The following is an 18,278-nucleotide window of genomic DNA, read 5'->3' on the forward strand; positions in this document are numbered from 1 at the left end:
GTTATCAGTCTTAACTACTGATAGGGTAAGCATTCCTGTATACATATCCAACATCTTACTTTTTTGGTCATGCTATACCTTTTATATAAAGTACCCTTCCTTCCTCATATGGCCTCACTCAGATCTACCAATCCTCCAAAACTCAGCTCAACATCTATTTCATTCCTTGTGTCCAGCCTCTCCATCTGCACATTATTTCCTATTTGATTTGCCAATGTACTTTAACTGAACTTCTGTCAAAATTTTCTCTATGTAATTTATGTTCCTTGAAGACAAATTAGTCATTGTATCTTCAACTCAACATACAGTGGGCATAAAATGAATACTTGAAAAATGAACATTTATAAACAATAACAAACTATATCTTGAAGAACAAGAAACAGAATATGAAAAAACTTTTTAAAACTAAGAATGGGTAGAAAAATGTAACCACAGAGTCAAATGGGTTCTTAGAAGGCAATGGGTTCAACTCCTGATCTAAATTATCCCTCCAAAGTGTTTTCCTCAATCAGAGTTGTTATTTAGAAAAGCAAAGTATAGCTACATATACATAAACTATATGTAGAAAAAGACACTATTAAAAAGTATCCATAGGAAAGCAAGGAAACAGAATTATAAAGGTCACACAACCAAGGATATGCTTGTCCCTGCCCAGTGATGACACCTCTGCTACTGCTGGGCACAGATGCCAGGGCTTACAACATCATACCATCACAACAATGATGCCATGTGTAACACCACTGTCTGTTGCTTTTGAAACAAAAAGATATTGTGAGCTACTACTACCACCCCTCACTAGAACAGATTTTGTACAGTTCCATTTTCTCTATATTACTAGCTTCCAGTCCAAACTGGAGGTATACTTGACTGATGGAACCAAGGTGTATTCTCATGCTCTAGATGAAAAGGGAGCCAGGAATACAATTTCTGCTTCTCCAGAGAAAAGAAGCCTGTGCCTAATAATTGGTAAAATTTCCCAAATGCAGGAGAGAAGTTCAAATTCTGGAAGGCAAAAAAATGACAAATGTTCACTATTCTTTCCTTACTCTTATCTATCTTTACTGATAGCATTCCAATAGCCCCATTACCCCCCCAAAAAAAATCATTATCAAAGCTATATGGTAATTAGAGTTGAGTATTGTCCCACAGATTACTCTGATTACAGAACAGAACATCAAAGAGATAAATTCATTTACATGTTCACTGAAGCATTATTGACAATAACCTAATGTGGAAAAAACCTAAACTGTTGATCAACAGATAAAACTAAAATAAAGCAGATAAAAGTGGACAAAAATTTTGGTGTACACACAAGCATACACAAAGGAATACAAATTAGCCTTTAAAAAGGAGGCCTTTCCTTTAGTTACCCATACCACATCCTACCCCATACCTCCCAGCACCCCACTATCTGCACCAGCTAGCTTCAAGCCCTGGAAATTCTGCCAAACTAGTGCTGCTGCTGTGTCCCTCCACTGCCAATATGATTATCTACCCAGACCTCATCAGACACGATAAGGTGATCTTTGACATTTACAAAATCCAGAAGATCAAAAATTAGTTGTGCCTGGACATGGAGGGGAAGGTGATAGATAGACAAGAAGATTGTAACATTGATGACACTCTCAGTGGTAGAAAAGCCCCTGCTGAAGGCCCTGAGGGTAACTGCTGGTGTTGACATTGTTGCGAACCACCCGCTAGCAGGAAACCAGCTTCACAGAAGAAGCCTATAAAAAGTACATGGAAGACTACATTAAACCAATCAAACTTGAAGAACAGAGACCACAAAGGGCAAACCCTTTACAACAGTGGTTGCAGAACAAATCATATATATATCTGATAATTTCAAAAACTAGCAGTTCTTTATGGGTAATAACATGAATCTAAACAGCATGGTTGCTCTGCTGGATGATCTTCTTTAAGGATGGCTTAGAAAGGGAAAATGTTAACATATTGGGCAATTAATTACTTTGAATCTATCACCTGTCATCACAACTGGCTATGCTATATAACAATAAAGGCCACTGCTTATCAAGCCACACAACACCAAAACTTAAGGCAGGACTAATGCCATCTTGAGGTGTTCGTTATTTTTTACCTTGATTTACTTAGCGTGGAGACTGTTTTAAAGAAAGGAAAATAAACACGTCATGCAGGTTGTCTAAAAATAAAGTCAAAAAAAGAGGAGGAGGAAGATGGAGATGCTGCCATTTGGGATAAACCTAGAAGACATTTTGGGATGAACCTAGAAGACATTTATGGTAAATTAAATAAGTCAGAAAAAAATACTGCATGATCTCACTCATATGTGGAATCTTTAAAAAGTTAAACAAATAGACATGGAGGGGAAATGGGCAGAAGTAGGTCAAAGGTATAAACTTGCAATTACTAGGATGAGTAAGTCTAGAGACCCACTGTACAACATGAAGACTATAACTAAAAACAGTAAATATATTGAAATATATTTCAATAATATACACATATATTATTGAAATTTTGCTAAGAGTAGATTTTAGATGCTCTTGCCAAAAAATAATAACTATGAAAGGTGAGAGTCTAATTAATTAGCTATAGTAACCATTTCACTATGCACATGCATATTAAAATAGCATGTTATAAAATTACATATATACACAAAGAAAAAGAAAAAAGAATGGTGGTTGATGACCTAAACTAAAACAAAAAAGATATTAGGGTGTTTCTAGCTAGTGTGAGGATATCACAAAAGAAGTCATTCCTTACAAAGACTCTTAAGTTCTTGACATTGGAAGGATCTTAAGTCTCCTAATGTCATTCACGTATACTTCTCAATGCAAAAACGGAAGAATTCAGGATGCTAGAGATTAACTAACCCACTTTTTATTCAATACACCCCTACACTTCTGCCTTCTACTCCCTTTTACTCACTCATCCTTTACATGAACAAAGTATATCTTTTACATTACAGATAATAGTCTTTTTTTAAATATTTATTTGTTTTAGGTGTAGTTGGACACAATATCTTTATTTCATTTATTTATATATGGTGCTGAGGATTGAACCCAGGGCCCTGCACATGCTAGGCAAGCACTCTACCGCTAAGCCACAACCTCAGCCCCAGATAATAGTCTTTTAAGGACAAGATACTTCTAAAATTTATATGGAAATGCAAAGGGTCTAGAAGAGTCACAAAAATTTTTGAAAAAAAAAATAAAGTTGATTATTTAGCTGTTAAAAAAGTAGTCTTTTAAATATTCATTTTTTTAGTTTATATTATGGCATTACTAATTACAAACTAATATATGTGCAAAATTTTAAAGATTTCTTTGACTTCTTAAATATCATCCAATAAAATGAATACAGCAAAAATGGTTTTATATTCTTTTGTAAATATTACCGTTTTATATTATTTTGTAAATATTACTGTTTGTGTTTGTGTGTGTGCATGAGAGTGAGGATGGACGCAGGGTGCTTGACCACTGAGCTATACCCCAGCCTTTTTTTTTTCTGAGACAGGTTCTCACCAAGTCATCCAAGTTGGCCTCAAACTTGCAATCCTCGTGCCTCAGCCTCCCAAATCGCTAGGGATTACAGGCATGTGCCAACATACCCAGCAATAAGACTTTTTTTGGTGGGGGCAGGAGAAGGCAGGGGGTACCAGGGATTAAACTCAGGGGCACTCAACCACTGAGCCATATCATCACCTTTATTTTTTTTTCAATTTTTTTAGTTGTTCAACTTAGTTATACATGAGAGCAGAATGCAATTTCAATTCTTTGTATACAAATAGAGCACAACATTTCAATTACCTGGTTGTACACAATGTAGAGTCACACCAATCAAACAATCATTTATGTACCTAGGGTAATGATGTCCATTTCATTCCGCCATCTTTCCTGCTCCCATGCACCTTCCCCTCTCCAACCTCCCCAATCCAAAGTTCCTCCATTCTCCCATGAAAATCCTTCTCATTATGGATTAGCATCCACTAATCAGAGAAAACCTTCTTTGGCCTTTGGTGATTGGCTTACTTTGCTCAGAATGATATTCTCCAACTCCATCCATTTACCTACAAATGCCATAATTTCATTCTCTTTTAATGCTGAGTAATATTCCATTGTGTATTTATACCACAGTTTCTTTATCCATTCATCAGTTGAAGGGCATCTAGGTTGCTTCCATAGGTTAGCTATTGTGAATTGTGCTGCTATAAACATTGATGTGGTTGTGTCACTATAGTATGCTGATGTTAAGACCTTTGGGTATAGACCAAGAAGTGAGATGGCTGGGTCAAATGGTGGTGCCATTCCAAGTTTTCTGAGGTATTTCCATACTGCTTTCCAAAGCAGTTGCACCAGTTCGCAGTACCACCAACAGTGTATGAGTATACCTTTTCCCCTACATCTTCATCAACACTTCTTTTTGCTTGTGTTCTTGATAACTGCCATTCTGACTGGAGTGAGATGAAATATTAGAATAGTTTTGATTTGCATTTCTCTAATTACTAGAGACGTTGAACATGTTTTCATATTTTGTTAATCTATCATATATATTCTTCTGAGAAGTGTCTATTTAGTTCCTTAGCCCATTTATTGATTGGGTTGTTTGTTCTTTTGGTGTTAAGTTTTTTCAGTTCTTTATACATCCTGGAGATAAGTGCTCTATCTGATGTACATGTGGTAAAGATCTCCTCCCACTTTGTAGGCTCTCTCTTCACATCATTGTTTCTTTTGCTAAGGAGACGCTTTTTAGTTTGAATCCATCCCACTTATTGAATTTTACTTCTTGTGCTTTAGTTTGAATCCATCCCACTTATTGAATTTTACTTCTTGTGCTTTAGGAGTCTTGTTAAGGAAGTCAGGGCCTAATCCAACAAGATGAAGATCTGGGCCTACTTTTTCTTCTATTAGGTGCAGGGTCTCTGGTCTAATTCCTAGGTCTGTGATCCACTTTAGTTTTGTGCCCCAGCCCTATTTTGTATTTATTTAGAGACAGGGTCTCACTGAGTTGCTTCAGGCCTCGCTAAGTTGTTAAGGCTGGCTTTGAACTCGAGTTCCTCCTGCCTCAGACTCTGGAGCCACTGGGATTGATACTACCTTTTTTGATTCTCATAATGATCCCATGAAATACAGAAAGCAAGTAATATCATTCCTATTTAACGATAATTAATACAGAATAAGTCGTTCAGAGTTACTACGAGACAGATTTAGGAGCAAAAGACACTTCTTACAAACTATATGAGCTTAGATTGCTAAATTTCTGTTTCCTCACCTGCAAACTAGGAATGAAATTAAAATAGTTCATACTTCATATTAAAATAGTTCATACTTCACTTACTGTGAAGATTAACCAGCTAATGTATTTGTCTTACGTAATAACTAATCCATACACTCAATTAATATTAGCTTATTATCTGCAAAGAGGGGGAAAAAACTAGCCAAATCACTTATCCTCTCTGAATCTCACAGCAGCACTAGATCAAGAACTGTCCTGTGTGCAACCCACATTGTTTTTCATAAAATAAAAAATATTTTTAGCTATTTTCATCTTAAAGACTATTTTTCTCTGCACAGCTCACTGCTCCAATTGGGCAACCAATAATAATTTCTAAAAGCTACTATTTTCTTCCATTTCTAACTGAAATTCTAAGAAGTTGAAAAATTGCTGAAGTTTTCTGAGAAAAAAAAAGTCTCAGTAAAACCTAAATTATGTTAAAGTTAGCACAAAATAAAATTTATTCTCAAACAGGGAAGTAACTGATTAACAGATAAACTAGTTTTCTCTAACCTATTAGCAGATTATCTTTAAAATTCTTTATCTGGGTGCTGGGGTTATGGCTCCGTGGCAGAGCACTTGCCTAGCATGTTTAAGGCACAGCACCACATATAAATAAAAGAAAATAAAGGTCCACCGACAACTAAAAAATAAAAATAAAAATTTTGTTGAATTCTTTATCTGATATCTTCATATGGTAGAGATGTCTAATCTATTGTTTGTGATACAAGGTACAACAGAAGAAATCTGTTAGGTCTACCAAAATCATTGACAATGTTGATGAGAAACTTGAAATGCATGTCAGAATTTATAAAACTTAGGGCTAGATTCAGTAAAAAATTAAGCTGCATAACTCTTATGAAAAATTTTTGTAGTTTTACTAGTATTGGCAAATAGGTGGTTCAAGGATTTGAATAATAAAATTTAATTCCATTTTCCCATTAACTTCAACAGGATGATCGAGTATTAGGTTCTAGAATACTGAGGGGGGAAAAGGTAGAGGATTAAAAAAAACTGACTTAATTACCATTCACTACAACTTGATAATGCAAGTTGGTAACAGACCTTTGCACAGAAAGTCTGAGACAAAAGCAAATGAAAACATTAGTCTAAACATAATCACTGACAGCAGGGTAAATAAAAAACAATGATTTAAAATGAAAGAAAAAAGAGAGAAGACCTTTGGGAAAATACAATGATGAATGAGGTCTCGTGCAAATGGCTACTGAATAAAAATATTACTCTAGAAGAAACTCACAAGTCATACTGTGTGTTAGCACAGGTATAGGCTCCCACCAACAGTTGACTTTTCACTCAACAGTGTAATCTATACAAAATGTCAAACCAAGATTAATTTACCGACAAATAAACTATTTTTAAAAATACCTAATGATCCTTCTAAAGACAATTTGACATTTTATACAATGTTCTTGTTTGTTTGGTTTGGGTACTGGGTATTGAACCCAGGAGTACCACCTCTCCAATCTTTTTTTCATTATTTTGAGAAAGGGTCTTGCTAAATTGCTTAAGGCCTCACTAAGTTTCTGGGGCTGGCTTTGAATTCTCAATCCTCCTGCCTTGGCTTCCAGAATTGCTGTATATAATGTTCTTAACAGAGGGCCTCAAAATGACAAATACATCTTGAAGTACAGAATAAATATTCTACGGGGTTTACCAAAAACTAGGCTTGTACATTGTCTCTTAAACCTTAAAACTAAAAACCACAAGTTTGCATTTTTTTCTAAAAATAGTGTTTGTCATTTGCATCCCCTATATAAGAAAATCTGGTTTGAGGGAAAATATGGAATATGTGTGGGGTACAGCAAATTTGGTTAAGAAATTCTTCCCTAATATATGAATAAATTGTATACTTGACTTTTTAAAATGTGCTTCTTTCCTGGAAATATGGCATACAAAAACTCCCTTTGGGTTTGCATTATTTTCATATTTGTGAACATTTCCACAAGACAGTCTTCAAAAAGTCAGACCACTTGTTTCTAGTTGTTTGCCAACTGTGCTATATTTTCACCAAAAATTCCAAAGACTAATGTTATATGTACAAATATACACACTCATATAAACATGTACACAACTATCACTAAAAATGATAAATTTAATTAAGAACACTAACAACAATCATACTTTGTACCACAAAAAAACAGAGGTAAAAAATTTCGATTCTAATAACCTTAATTTGTGAAACCTAATATGTCTCAAAAAAGAAGAAAAACAAAAAACAAAAAAACTGTAGTAATTTTATTTAGCTACTTAATTCAACTTATGAGAGGTAACTAGGGTATGCTGCATCTGAACTCTTATTGTGATACTTGGGGTGCACTGTCTTGCAGAACATTTCATACAAAACTACTGAAACCTGGACTGGGGTTGTAGCTTAGTGGTAGAGCACTTGCCTAACACAGGTGAGGCAGTGGATTTGATCCTTGGCATCACATAAAAACAAATAAATAAAATCAAGGCTTTGTGTCCATCCACAACTAAAAACATTTTTTAAAAACTACTGAAACCTAAAATAATATGACAATATAGTTAACATATTAGAAGCTTTAAAAAAAAAGAAGAAGAAAACAGTATAGCAATGGTGTAATTCATATCTATTTTAGAACCAAGACTCTAAAATAAAGTCATCCCCAAAACTCTGCTTTCTACCAAGGGGTTATTTACTTTAGCAACTTCAATACCAAGATTTCCAAAATTTTCCACACACTTCAGTGATGAGTGATTAAAACAGTCTCTGTGTGTTGTTTCCTGGGCAACACTCTAAGAGAGCTTTTACCTTTACAGAACTAATGGGTCAAATAGAAGCAAGTTTTCTTCAAAATGACTGTGCATCATTTTAATTAGAAGTAGTAAATATTAAATCAGCAGGCAGAAAAGCTTGATTAGTGCCACCAGTGCCTCAGTATGACTAACAGACATAACTTACTGTCATTTATCTTTACTTTCACCCACCCAATTCCCCTGTGTGAACAAGGCAAGCTCCATTTAGGACTTCAAAACATCCTCATTCATATGGGCAGTCAAATACATAAATACTGATATCCAAGGAAGTTCTTGGTGAATAATCCACGAATTCCTCACAATTGGGTATGGTATAAAACACCCTGCCTTGCTACCCTAAAATTCTGAAGCTCCTCAGCTCAACTGTGAATTTGTATAAACTACCTTCCTTCCTGAACCAGACCTGTCTCTGAAAATTAAGATCCAGTCATTTAGAAATAATATTTTAGAAGGTCCTTTGAAAACATTTTCAAAACTGCTTCCTGCTTTGCTACTACCAATCTGATGCTGTGTACAGGGCAAAGAAATAAACAGCCATAGCCACTGGTTTATCTCCTCACAAAAATAAAATAAAATAATTTTTTAAAAAAATCCCTTTCCCACACTTTTTGGATTGGTAAACTGAAGGTTGTTTCTCTTACATTTCTCCCTTGAACTTTTCCCTTGAAAAAGTTTTTCCCTTGAACTTTTATTCTAAGGATGCTTAAGTGCTTTCTAGGTCATATTTTAATTAGAAGCACAGCATATAAAGCCTGTTTAATGTTAAGAAGTACTAAATGACTCCAGATACAAAAACGAAAGAGAAGTTAACAGTAGAAAGGAAAATTGGCATTCTAGGCTCTTAACCATCTGGAGCTGACTCCTTGCCTAGCTCTTTCATTACTCACTGTCCATGACCTTACTGCTTTGATCTCCTCAGCCCCCGGCCCAGAAAGGCCTTTCTTTCCATACTAGTTGTCCTATTTCCACATGTCCAAATCCTACCCATTCTTCAAAACATAGTTAAAAATGTCAAGTCTTCCATATTCTTCCAAAGAACAGTAATCACTCAGTCCTCTCTAAACTCTTCCAGTACTTTATCTTTATCTCTTTACCACCAGTAACTTTCTGCCTCATATTATCTTTGTTTCCATATTTAATCCCCCACATAAGCATAAAGATCATGGTGCAAGGTCCACACCTTATTCATCTCTATTGAAACTGCTTAACAAAATGTCTTGCACACACTAGGCACTCCAGTTGAATTAAAAGAATGGCTTGAGTTAGAAAAGGAGAGAAACTCACTAGAAACAACTCCAGGAGTCCTGAACCCTAGCTTTGCTAATAACTAGTTATATGACCTTGGACTTCAGGTTGTCAGTATGTTCATTTGCAAAGTTAGAAGGGTGGGCTGATCCAGTTTGTTTGTTTATTTTAACTAGACTGTTACACATTAGTTGGGTGTAAAATTAATTTGGTGGTTAGTATTTTTTATAAATGAAATAAAAAGAATATATCAAAATACAGGCAGTTATATGCTATAAATTTTTAACAAATATGTGGGGAAGTAGGGGGTCAGAGCTATACTATTTGCTAGCTTCCCTGATGTAAAATACTCCCACCCTGACCAGTTTCAAGCTACAACATATGACTGAACTTGGAGCTAGGTGGGAAGAGATAGGCATAACTGCCCTTGCAGTGTGAGCCAACTCAATACAGCCCTGAAAAGATAAGGAGTATTTCAACAAACTTTTCTTTCAAATTCGTGTGTGCACGCACAAACTCATATGCTGAAACACAATATAAAATGTAGTTCTTACTGTGTGTTACAGTCAAAACAGTTTAACAATGCCCAACTAAACAATCTCCTAATCTCCTCCACCTGTACTATATAATTCAATAATTCTTATTCTTGGTTACACAATTAATTATCTCTTCACCACAGTTGATATTTTCCTTCAAAAATGAGAGTAACAGATGTCTCTTGATATCACCAGCAAGCAAATAAATGACAGGGAGTAAGAATTTGGTTTAGAAATCATCAGCCAAGATCAAGTTCTCAGACTTTGTTCAGCCCTATATACCTAAAGGACACAACACACTCCTACTATAGCAATAGCTCACTTAGGAAGGGGCTGGGGGAAAAGGAAAATAAAATCTATACTATAAAAGCAAACATCCAAGTGATTCTGGTATTTGTGTTCATGCTAGGTCCAACTGAGAAACCTGGAATAGAGAAAACCAGTGCTGCTAAAAAAAAAAAAAAAAAAAAAGTAAATTTTCCATACCTGATGTTTCCCAAAGTCCCAGGGACAAGCTGTCATTCTTCAATAGAACCTTTATTACTAAGTCTCTCTTACCAGAATTAAGTTTTTGCCATGCACTAGAGCCACACAGTATTTGTTGAATTTACAATAGGCAAAAAGGAAAATAACTCTGCAAACACTTGTTAGACTTGCTAATCTGGGAAAATCAAGCTTTTGTTGAAAAAAAAAAAATGCTTTATTTTCTTAATTCTTATTGAAGCTTACTGAACCAGGTAAGGAGCAAAGAAGTTTCCTGAATATATTTTTGGCTGTACTATGTCTATCACAACATAACCTATAACCATATTTTTCATGAGTATTTATAAAGAAATGTCTTTTCCATTTTTAAGGCTCTTTAGAAAACAAGAATGCTCAGAATTTCAAGTACACTAATAACCTTAACCCAAATCTAATCCTAAGTCAACTGAATATATGCCCAGAAGTTTCCTAGGAAAAATCCCAAAAATTTACCAAAAGATTCAGTATGAGCATAAACTTGCTATGCTCAATTATGGCATTCTGTCTGTTGAATAAGAGCAATATAAAAAGTAATGAAGTATAAAAAAAGAGAATGTTGAGATACAAGTTCTGCTTAATTCCAATAAATCTTCCTTATTATAGGGCCCACTGATGTCCACATACTTATGTCCAATTCAAATAAGAACTATAAAGTCAAAATTATTCCCCATTCAGAAAACCCAGGCATCAATTCAAGCAATGTTTTTCTCCATATCTCAATTTTAAGACTTTATTTAAAAACTGTCAGGCTCAAATCTGTCCTTTGCTTTCACTGTCATGGCAAATGCTTAGAAGTCTTATCTCCTTAAGAAATCCCTGAGATTTCTTTGAAGTACAGCAAGAAAATAGCCGTAGGCTACTGATGATCCTCAGGCCCTAGAGAGTTAGAAACTTGTAGCAACTCATTAAAACTTGTGAGACATGAGAAAAAAGCTGTGTGCCTGGGAATCACACAGGCTACAGTATCGATTTCAATATCCAAACATCCTTAACTCCACTAAAATCATCCCCATACCATTTGAAGAGAATGGTAGGCTAGAAAGCAGTGCCAGTTCTACATCCTCAATACAAGAAATTTTTGCTACTTTAGCTACTCTCTCTTCAAAGTCAATATCTACAAGTTTGGCTATCTCCCACACATAATATTTTTACTTGGCATAACAGAATCTCTTCTTCTGACTACTCCCAAAAAAATGAATAAAAGGACATTCAGCTTTTTTATTTTGTTTTGTATAGCGGTGCTGGGGATTAAACGCAGGGCCTCACACATTCTACCACTGAGCTACATCCCCAGCCCTAGAACTTTCAGCTTCAATGCCATATCATCTGAGAGTTCAAATAAATACATAGTAACTAAGCAATTTCAAGACTGGGTTAAGGCAAAGAAAAAAAAAAAAGGCTTAAGTACAAGTTTTTAGAAGTCATAAATTCAGAACTGGTGAACTGATATACATGAAAACTCCTGTTTTACCTGCCCAGTAAAATTCTGTCATTCAAAAAAAATTACCTCTAGCGTGAAAAGGATCTAAATCATGAAACAATTATCAAAGAAACAAAAATTATATCATAACTATAATATACAGAAATGCCCATCAAAAAACTCAGGTCAAAAAAAATAATAAACTTCATACATTTATTGTCATAACTTTTTAGGTTAGTCTGTAATGTTTACTATTTGCCACAATAGTACTGGGACCTGCTACCTTGTTTCCAGCTTTCTAGAGTACAATGTATGCTATATAATATTCAAGAATAAGCCCTGCACTATTACATCTATTTCTCTCCAGACGACTTAATAATACTAAATATCAGAGCACATCTTGAACTGATTTAGTAGAGAAACCAGTCTGATTCAAAGTCTTGGCTAACTTCCTAAACAGGTAAATATTTAATACAATTTGATAATGTATACATTAAATTCATCTAGTCTTTCTCCTTTGCAATCTCCTAAGTTTCATATGGAAAGCTCTACAGAGATAATGAATCACAGGCCAGTTTTTCTGTGCTAGCAGCTTGTGAACCAATATTTTCCACCAAAACCACTTCCAATTTGACCACAAACTTCATGTCCATATCTTCTGATGTCAAAACTACTGGATTTTCTCCAAAAGTGCAGGAGACAAAAAAATGTAAACACTACTATGAGAAAAGTCAAAAGATTTCCATGAAATTATGTTTTATGAATTGTAATAAGCAACTACTTGCCTCCGTTTATGCACAAGAAAATTCAAATGTATTTAATATCCCTAACCCTACCAGTGCCAAAAATATAGGCCTTGAAATCAGATTTCAAACAGCACTGAAATCTGTCAAGCAAGCGAAAGTTCTCCTTACCATTAGTGTAAATGAAGTAGGCATTTTAGTTCATTTGCATGAAGCCATCAATTCCGCAAGTGACCGCCTAAATACTGATACATTTTCTAAGATAACTGAGAAGTTCAAGGTGAAAGAATTCAAAAGCACCTGAACACACTGCCTTGAGATCCGAAACAAACTGTTCAGGCCCCTTGCTCCCTCCCACCTCTCACTGGCCAGTGGCCCCTTTCCACACGCTGACGCACCGCCCAGCCCTGCACCGTTGGCGACCAAAGCAAGTACTAGCCTAGTCTCAAAAACTTTGACTCAGTTATCAAAATAGTGAGCATTCAAGACCTGGGCGAGGGAGTGCTGGGGTGTTTGTTGCCCAGGCGGTCAACTTCGAAGCGGGGCATTCCTAGCAGGTAGAGATCTGCCCAGGACACAGCCCATCCCAGACTGAAAAACCACAAGCATTAACAGGAGCCCGGCAAAGTGCTCAGCCGAGGAAGGGGAAAAGCGAGCTAGAGACGCGGCCACCAATAGAAGCCTGAGTGTGGGTAATGCCCTAACCACTCGCCCCCAGGACGCGGGGAGGCTGGGACTGCGACCCAGCAGCGGCCGCAGCGCAGACGCCGGCAGCTGAGGCAGCGGCAGTGTCAGGAGAGCGCAGCTGGAGGCTCCGGCTGCCCAAGCCACCACCCCGCCCCCAGGTGAGGGGCGCCCACCCCGCCCGCCGCCCGCCCGGGCCGCGAGGAGCGGCCGCCCCGGAGAGCCGCTGCGCCCTAGAGGCGGCCGACACCCCGAGCCCGCCCTCCGCCCCCGCCCACGTCCCCCCAGCACTCCGGCCCCGGCCCAGCCCCACCGCGACCCCTCTGGGCGCGGCGCGCACGCCGACGCCCCCAGCAGGCCGACCCGGCCTGCCGCTCGGGGCCAGGCGCCCTCGGGCCCCGGGAGGCCGCCCGCGCCTCACCTCCTCACGTCTCCGCCGGCGCTGCCGGAACAACTCCACCAGGCACCCGCGTCCCACCCGCCGCCCCGCGCTCTGCGGCCGGGCGGTCCCGTTCACTCAGCCGCCGCCGGAGCCCTGGGAGGGCGGAGGGAGCGGGGCGGGGGAGCGCCGAGGGGAGGGGAAAGGGCCGGCTGGGCAGGAAGAGGCGAGGGAGGGGGCGGGCGGAGGCGAGGCGGGGCGGGCGCGCGCGCACCCGGCCCTTCGGCGCGGCGTGCGCGCTCCCGGCCGCGGAGGCGCCTTCTCTGCCCGGCGCCGGCGGCGCGGGCGCAGGCACGTCCCGGCTGGGCTGCATTTGAGCCCCGGCCCGCGGAGCCACAACCTGGCAGTACCGGAGTTGAAGGAGCCAGGACGCGCAAAGGCGCGTGAGTGCTCGAGGCTGGTGGAACCCAGGAGAGGACCCGTGCCTGCGAACGGCCCGAGCAAGGTGGACTGAACTCTAAGATTAATCCTTCTGGAGAAGATTATGTTCTTGCTCATAAGCCTGGTTTACATATTTTCCACTAATCTTCAGAGAAGTCACCTCACAGAGCAAACTTTGCACCAGTCACTCTTTTCCATCCTCTTTTCAAGGTTTGTGTGCACCTGAAGCGCCCCCCTCTTGGTTGGTTCTGAGGGACTCAGAGATTGAAGAGGAAAGTAACCTGAGGGAATGAACGGGAACGCGCAGAGCACCGTAGTGCCGGTGTATGAATGGACACACGGTACCCTCGATTGCACCTTTTCGTCCTTTGGGGTAATAGGTCTTGGAGTACAAAAAAAGAGAGAGAGAGAGAGAGAGATAAAAACAAGCCAACTCTTTTTCGCCACAGATGTATCGATTGATCCTTAAACTGTCAATATTCTTCCTAGATTGAACAGCCAAAAATGACCTGTACATTTTCTGAACCTCTTTGGCACTTTTTTTTTTCTGTAGATTTGTGACACTAATATAGTCAACCTTATTTAGGTTGATCTGTACAATATTTTGTCCCCCAGAAGAACTCTTGAGTATTTTCCACGATGGATCACGCCTAATAAGAAGTATTCAATAAATGTGACTCCAAAGAGCTCATGTGTTAGGCAATGTAGAAAAGTTCAGAGGCGAAAGGATTGGATTATGAGAACTGTAAATAAAAGTGAATATAGTGCAGCGAGGAATAATTGTGTCCAGTGATTTCAGCTCTAGGATGACTTATTTAGTTTAAAATGCTCCATTCTCTCCCACTTCAATTCCTAAGCCCTTGTTTCTCCATACAGATCCAGAAGCTACTAAGAAATGTGACATTTGTCCAAGGGCCATCTAATCCCAAGTTTCTTTTTACCTGTTTTCCTAAGGTTTATTTCTGAAGGTGCTGGGACATATTAAGAGTGTTCCAACTATTTTGTGTTTTCCCTGCCTGCTGGACTCCTTCCCAGAGGGCATTTTATTAAGCTCTGTATTCCCGGAGCCTTCCTAGCCTTGAGCCTAACTCAATGAATGCTGGTAGTGTTGGTGATTGTTGTGGTTTGGATCTAAAAATGTCCTCCAAAGAGCTCACGTGTTAGGCAATGTAGAAATGTTCAGAAGCAAAAGGATTAGATTATGAGAAATGTAGCCTCATGAATGGATTGATCTATTTGATGGATTAATAAATGGACTGCTGTGTGGTAACTATAGGCAGATAGGGTGTGGCTAAAAGAAGTAGGTCACTGGAGGCCTAAACTGTATCTTCCTTTCTCTCTCTTTCTCTCTCACTCTTATACTCTCTCAAGCCCAAAGCCATAGAGTTGGCTGACATGACTGAACCTCTGGAACTGTGACCCCAAAATAAACTTTTCCTCCTCTAAGTTGTTCTTGTCAGGTATTTTGGTCACAGCAATGAAAAGCTAACAGTGATACTTAATAAAGTTAGGATTAAAATTAAAAATTAATGCAAATTATCTGTTGACTTCCTGAGACAAATTTAGTTTCAGTTTTCTTCAAGTACTAAGAATTGAAACCAGAGGCACTCTACCACCGAACTACACCCCCAAACCATTTTATTTTATTTTTAATTTATTTCTAAGAAGGGTCTCACTAAATTGCACAGGCTAACCTCTAACTTGTGATCCTTCTTTCCACCTTCCAAACGGCTGGAATTACATGCATGGGTCAGTCACCACACCCAACAACATACATGTTCTATTTATAAATATTCAACAAGTAGGTGCTAAGGCTCTACTAAATAAAGTAGAATAAAGATACACTGGGCACCATGAGGAAATCAACAAATGGAAAAGCCACAATTTCTGTCTTCTGATATTTTCTCATAAGAGCAGAGCTTTTTGACCAAAAGGACAATGCTGAAATAATTATCTGCATTCAATAAGAAATTTAGCCAAAAAAAGAAAAGCATAAAATTTTTTTATGATGGAGAGTCCAAAACAAATTCAGAGTTCCCCAAATTCAGTTCCTTATGCCTTTAAAAATAATAATAGTGACAACCATTGACTGTTTCCAGTTAGTTCTCCTATTTAAGTGAAGCATGTGGTAAGATCAATTCATGTACCAGCTTGCTAGAAAGAAAATAAAAACCCTGTCCCTTGGCCACATATCACACCAGGGATCGTTCTGTAAACCTGAACTTTTTCTTCAAAGTAGACCCTAGATAAGAGACAAGGCATGAGAAAATTTAAATATAAGACAATGAATGTGATTTGATACAGATACATCCTCATCACAGGGAAAACAATTCTAAGCTTATGTCAATGAATTCATAACAAAGCTTCTCATAATGCTGCTCACTTCTCCCTCCACTGAGGCTTCCTTTGCATTAAGCGTGTCCTAGGAGCTCTGATCTGTGAACTAAAGGTCTCACTTTGGGAGAAGGTGTTACAGAATATTCCAGCATGATTCATAATGTGACAAAAACTGGTGGACCAGTTTCAGATCTAACACACAAACTTATTTGTCCTGCATGATACTTGTTTAAAAACAAAACAAAAGCCAAAGTTAAAAAAGCAGATTTCACACGAATTTTGGGCTTCTCTTTTAAAAATGGAAAAAGTTAAAATCAATAAAAAGTAGAAGATCTGATAACAATGAACTTACATTCTCAGGCAACAACAATCGTTTTTTAGGACATATGTTCTGTTTTGTCTCTGCATTCCATATCATTTCCTACACTATTTTGTTTCCCTCGTTTAGGTCTGGAACTCTCAATATATAATAGCTTAACATAAAAAAAACTGTAAACAAGTTAGACATTGGACAATAATGAGAGTTTAAATTGTGGTATTTAACAGAATATCATATTGTTTTACAGTAGGCATTACTGGTTGATTCCCTACCATCCATATTCACCTCTCTGCAATTGTATACAGCCAAGGAAATGAGTTGAGTTAGGCCCATCTTCAGCTCCAGGTGTGGGCCCTATTTTACCATAATCAGTCTTTTCTCATCCTCAACTGACTCAGTATTCATGGTTAGGCACTGGCACAACTCTAAATTGGTCCAATCAAATGGAAGGCCAGATTCTGTGTTAGGAAATGAAGAGTGTTCTCTTTCCCACTCTGGCTGGTCTGAGGGGTGAATGTGAGTCCTATAGTTACTGCAGGCACTTTGCTAACATGAGGGAAGCCAGCCTTAGAGTGACACTGACACATAATGGAAGAATTCAAACCCAGTTTGAAGCCTTCCTCTGTGTTTAGTAACTTTTCTGAATCAATAAATTTTCTTAGCAGTTTAAGAAAGTTTGAGTTTGGCTTTTTATTATTTGCAACCAAAGCTATATTTTTCTATGCATGTTACAGAAGAAAGAGCTACCATTGTATTATCTGACTCTTCCAAAGATACATATCCAATGGGATGGTAACAACCTGTTTGGTAAGATTTCAGAGGGTCTTAAAGGAACTTGACCACTCCCCCCAAACCCTTCCCTGACGAGGTTATTTAATGCAATCATCACTATACTTTTTTTTTAACTTTGATTTAAATCTGTCCCTTATTTAAACCAATTTCACTGGGAAGAGCACTTAATGACTCTAATCTGTTATCTTTTATGAGTTTATCATGGTCTCTGAGTCATTTTTTGGAAGTGGAAAGACTGGAAAACATGACACTGACTTCCTGAGGAAGGGGGACATCGCAGAGGGAGCAAAAGATGTAATAGAAATGAGGCTAGAAACATAGAAAAAAACCTTTCTAATTCACTTTATGTTGGGCTAAAATTCAGAGTAATCTAGACAAATCATACTAAACCTGTATGATAAACGGAACCTATATTACTATTACCCTTTTAAGACTGTATAAGAATACACTCAAACAGTACGTATATGAGGATCAGGGAACTTCCTTATGGAAGAGGTAGGCAAAGCCAGAAATGTCTTTTAAAGAAGAATAGATAGCCTATTGTTTTTATAATTTGATAAGAAATAAAAAGAATACCTACCAAAAACTGTTTTCTATCCCTGTAGTATCTGAAATTTACCCTACCATCAGAGTTCTTTTCTTTGAACTGAGATAGTGATCTACTATGTATAGTGTACAACAAAATCAGTTTTGGAGATTACTTTAAAATCTGTACCTCTTTATCCAACCCCTAAGAAATTCAGTACCTCTGGGGTAGGATCCAGGACTTATTTTAATTTTTTATTATTAAAATTTGTTAAAGCACATG

General features: G+C 38.1%; 1 protein-coding gene and 1 pseudogene across 4 annotated transcripts in view; one reads left to right on the forward strand and one right to left on the reverse strand.

Annotated features, from left to right (window-relative positions):
- The window catches only part of Rabgap1l (RAB GTPase activating protein 1 like), a 612,968-nt gene extending 599,199 nt beyond the window's left edge, over positions 1-13,769 (reverse strand). For all 4 annotated transcript variants that reach the window (XM_076872863.2, XM_076872862.2, XM_076872861.2 and 1 more), the window contains exon 1: positions 13,624-13,769. The gene's annotated coding sequence lies outside the window, so the exon portion shown is untranslated. The remainder of the gene's footprint in view (positions 1-13,623) is intronic.
- Positions 1,484-1,856, forward strand: LOC143412147 (translationally-controlled tumor protein-like; annotated as a pseudogene).
- Positions 13,770-18,278: the final 4,509 nt, after the last annotated feature.

Source organism: Callospermophilus lateralis, chromosome 13 (genome assembly GCF_048772815.1).
Source record: "Callospermophilus lateralis isolate mCalLat2 chromosome 13, mCalLat2.hap1, whole genome shotgun sequence".
NCBI lineage: Eukaryota > Metazoa > Chordata > Mammalia > Rodentia > Sciuridae > Callospermophilus > Callospermophilus lateralis.